Below are 5,209 nucleotides of genomic sequence, written 5' to 3'. Positions count from 1 at the left end.
AGGCCATATAGTTATCCTTCTCGCACTACTTTGGTTAACAGAATTTGTAGTTGTTCTTTACTGCCAGCAATCAGTACCTACTGTATCATCTTCGTACCTGATGTTGTTCACGATTTTTCCATTGACTTTTATTCCTTCTTTTGCTTCATCTTCCACTGAGCTCGTGCAAAAATTTCCTCTAAGTACAAGTTGATTAATAATGGTAATAATATACAACCTTGTCCAACTCCTCTTTGGATGCTTATGGTTTCAGTATCACCCATTTCGGTTCTAACAGAGGCGTTTTGATTCCAGTAGAGTTCACGTAGGTATTGTATTAATGTCGTTTGGATCCACGTTCTTTTTTGCAAGCATCCTATTAGCTGATCATGTTTTACTTTGTCAAAAGCCTTTTCAAAGTCTATAAAGCACAAGTAGACATCTTTTTGTTGATCCCGACACTTTTGCATGAGAACAATGAAACTTAACAAACCTTCTCGAGTGTCCACACCGTTTCGAAAACCAAATTGTTCCGGACCCATATCTTCTTAGCATTTCTTGTAAATTCTGTTATGGATAATTTTTAGAAATAGCTGCAGAATATGGGGCATGAGACTTATTAATTGAAAATCGTTACATTTTTTGCGTAGTTTGATTTAGTTATAGGCACAAACGTGGACGTTAACCAATCTTGTGGAATTGTACCAGTCTTGTATACTGTTGAAGAGTATTGACTCTTGACAATGGTTCTAAATTATTGACTTCTTCCAAAAGTTGTATAATTTCACTATGAACGTAGTCAGGTCCAGAGGCTTTTCAGGTTTTCATATTTTTTAAGGCGTATTTTATTTCTGATGTTAAGATGGGCCAGTCGTTATTTTCGATGATTGTTTGTCTATCAATATTTATTGTTGTATTGTCTGAGAATAATCATATATCGCACTATATCCAATAATAATCATTTTTTTGCACATTTTATGAGCTTTATTATATCCTGATCGAAAGTCTGTATAAAAGCAATGTTATGTATGTATCTATAGCATTAACAGGCCTTTTAGGCCCATTGCTAGATAGATACCTAATTTCCATCGTTTTCTGTTCTTAGCTGTCAGCTTCCAATATCTGATTTCCATCTCTCTAACATATTATATCACTACATCTCCTCATTTCTTCCTTGGTCTTCCTCTTTTTTACCCTCAACTACAACCAATATTCTTGACTTTTCTATTACTTTGCACTCTTTCTAGATGTCCGACCATTCTAATCTACATTTTATCACTAATTTTTTCATTGGAGAATTAGCATACGATTAGTACATTTCTACATTAGTGTGTCTTCTCCATTCTCCCTATACTACTTGTCCACCAAACATTCTGCAAACTATCTTTCCTTCTCATACTTCCAATCTGTTCTGCATGGTTTGATTCATAGCCCATGTTGATTTCAGTCTCTTCCTTACACAACTGGTCAATAAGGGTACCTAAATACATATATTATATGAGTCTACCTTCTCGAATCCTACAACTGATCCATCTTCATCTCTCCACCTCTAATTTAATTTCTCGCTACCGATGTTTATTCCTTTTTTGCTCGAGATTTCCATGTACCTATTATACAGGGTGTCCAGAAACTCTACCGAAAAACGAAGACAGGAGATTCTTCAGATAATTTTAAGATAATTTAACCCAATTCACTTAGTCCGAAAATGCTTCCTAAGGGAGCTAGAGCTCTTTGAAGATGGCGTCTTGTAATTAGTTTTTCTTAAATACCTCCAGAAAGCTTCTATTTAGAAAAACAAAAATTGGTACGCGTATTTATCTTCAAGATATAAATCTAATCCATCCATTGCAAATTTCTAGTACCGATCATAGGCGTCCGTTTTGGGTAGGGCAACGGTTATTTTATCACATAACTTTTTATCTTTAACTTTTATGCATTTTTGACACTGGATTATTAAATTGTAAAGTATTCTAGTACTAAAAGGTACTCTTGTTTTAAATCGTTAGTATACACCGTTTTCTAGAAAAATCGATTTGAAAATTTTTCGCTTTCTGAATTAAAAAAAAAATTCAAAAAAAAACTGTTTAGAAAGACGAAAACTGGTACATTTATTTATATTCCAGAGATAAATCGATTTCATTAATTGCGAATTTCTAGTACTGGTCATAAGCGTCCGTTTTGGTTAGGTCAACAGTTATTTTATAGCATAACTTTTTTGTCTTGAATTTTCGAGCATTTTTGACACTAGATTATTCAATTATGAGGTATTCGAGTACTAAAAGTTACTCTTACTTTATGTTGATAAAATACTTCGTTTTTTGTTGAAAAGTTCTTCTAATTTTTTTTTTTTTCAAATTCCAAAAACAAAAAAACTTAAAATCGATTTTTCTAGAAAACGGTGTATCCTACCGACTTAAAGCAAGAGTACCTTTTAGTACTAGAATACCTCACAATTAATTAATCCGGTGTCAAAAATGCATAAAACTTAAGGACAAAAAAGTTATGCGATAAAATACTCGTTGCTCTACCCAAAACGGACGCCTATGACCGGTACTAGAAATTTGCAATGGATGGAATCGATTCATCTCTGAAAAGTAAATATGCATACCAATTTTCGTTTTTCTAAATAGAAGCCTTCTGGAGGTATTTAAGAAAAACTAATTTCATGACGCCATCTTCAAAGAGCTCTAGCTCCCTTAAGAAGCATTTTCGGACTAGGTGAATTGGGTTAAATTGTCTTAAAATCATCTGAGGAATCTTCTGTCTTCGTTTGTCGGTAGAGTTTCTGGACACCCATTATTATATTATATTATATTATAGTATTATTATATTAGAGGAGCTGAAGATAGAGGCCAATGGAGAAACATTATTAGGAATATTGGAAGAAATCACGATCCTCAGTAATGGGGTAACGACAGGAGAGAGAGATTATATTATTAATGTTTTACAATATTAATTTTCAATCCCATTTTAAAGCCTTCCGAATCAGTCTTTTTGCTACACTTGCCAGTTCTTTTCCATTTCTTGCAATGAAAACCAGATAATCAGCGTACGCTAAGCATTGATGGTATTTGTAGAAAAGAATACCCGACGTACATATGTAGAATGTAGGTATCCCACTATCCCTTACAATTTTTTCGAGAACGTATATTGAATATGTATATTGAATATCAAGGTAGGCAACGAATTTCCATGGAGAACACCTTTTTCACTTCGAATTCTTCTGGAACTGTTAGTGTAGGAAACAGAGGTTGAACCTTGCAAAATGGACACACGTCAGGTTTTATTTTTTTTCTGGTATATCAGAGGGTGCTTATCATGAGACTTTTTCTTAAAAAAATTTCGCCCCGGAACCCACCTTTTCACCCCTTTAAAGGGGGTAATTTATGGTTTTTGCGAAACGTAGCCCTTCCTGTGCGTTTTTCAAAAAATTTACTTAATAGTAAAATGAACAGGACTATATTTCCTACTATTTATTTCCCTACAGCATATGTCTATTAGCCACTGTTTAGCGAGGGTGGCGCCCCAAAGTTGACAAATTTTTAAAAAAGATGTTTTAAAAAAAATATTTTTCCCTAACTGTAATAAAAATTAAGAAGAAACCCTGCGGCAGTTAATCACAGATAAGTGGCTCATTTTTTGGTATAGGTTTTATTTAAGGGCAATTGCAAATTTTTTAATTACAGGGTGTTACATTTTAAAAAAACCCCTTTTTATACCACCTGAACCGCCTTTGCGGTAGAATAAAAAAACTTTCAGCGATTATCCATGTACTGGTTTTATTTACAAATTTCTATAATGCACCCCCATTTTTTTTTCGGAACCACCCTAAAAAAAAGGAGAATTAATAAAGAAAGTGATTTTCTTGGAATCTTTCACACAACAGCCCTTTATTAAAATGCTTAATATATCATTAAGTGCACGTTCTTATTACCCATGCATGGATACCAAAAGCGATTTCTTGATGCAACCGCTGTAGCAAAAAAAATAAATAAAGGGGGGGTTGAAATTTTTTTTTTGCTTTTTGACCCATACGGACATATGCTCCATCAATAGGGTTTTTCATAAATATTGTATATATGATTATTGCAACATCCCTGCGGAAACTACCCCTATCCTTGAAAATAAACTGCAGAAACTACCTCTATCCCTTGGAGAGCATGTTTTTACGATTTTCTCATTACCTATGCATTTTTTTTAAACAAAACTTATACAGAATTAAAGACCACTATTTTCTCTACAAATTAGGTCCTATTCATTTTTTTGGTATAGACAACCGTTACGGTACAGTGGCGCCGTAAACTTCAGAAATGCTTTGGCGGGCTCCAGTTTTTGTTTTTTTTTCGTCACCTATTTATTTTATTGATAACGTACTTATGGAAAATAAAAGAACACACTGTCTGATACAAATTATTACCTAAGCATATTTTATTTTCTTTGCATCCTAAAGTCACAGTGGTGGCCCAAAATCAATTTTTGATTATTTTCTTTATTAATTCTCCTTTTTTTGGTTGGTTCCGGGGAAAATATGGCGGTGCTACAAATTTGTAAATAACACCAGTACATGGATAATCTCTGAAAGTTTATTTACTATAGCATAGGCAGTTCAGATGGTATAAAAAGGGGTTTTTTAAAATGTAACACCCTGTAATTAAAAAATTTGCAATTGCCCTTAAATGAAACCTATACCAAAAAATCAGCCTCTTATTTGTGATTAATTTCCGCAGGGATTCTTCTTAATTTTCATTAAAGTTAGGGAAAAATAATTTTTTGAAAATATCTTTTTTAAAAATTTGTCAACTTTGGGGCGCCACTTCCGCTAAATGGTGGGTGATAGACATATGCTGTCGGGAAATAAATAGTAGGAAATATAGTCCTCTTTATTTTACTATTAAGTAAATGTTTTGGAAAACGTACAGGAAGGGCTACGTTTCGCAAAAACTACAAATTACCCCCTTTAAATAAAGACCATTAAACGTTAGAATCAGTGAACATCAATCTTATATTAAAAATAGAGAATTTGATAGATCTCAAATATGTCAACACGCATGGGATAATGAACATAGAGTTCAGTGGAGAGATTCAAGTATAGTCCTGAAAGAAACAGATAGTAAAAAGAGAAAAATCAAAGAAGCGGCTCTAATTATGCTAAACGAAACCAATTGTGTCGCAAATTCCTCGGTGGAATGCAGTAGGATGTGGATACCCATACTGAAAGAGGAAGTCAATA

This window comes from Diabrotica virgifera, chromosome 1 (genome assembly GCF_917563875.1).
Source record: "Diabrotica virgifera virgifera chromosome 1, PGI_DIABVI_V3a".
Classification (NCBI taxonomy): Eukaryota; Metazoa; Arthropoda; class Insecta; order Coleoptera; family Chrysomelidae; genus Diabrotica; species Diabrotica virgifera.
This window is presented reverse-complemented; position numbering follows the sequence as displayed.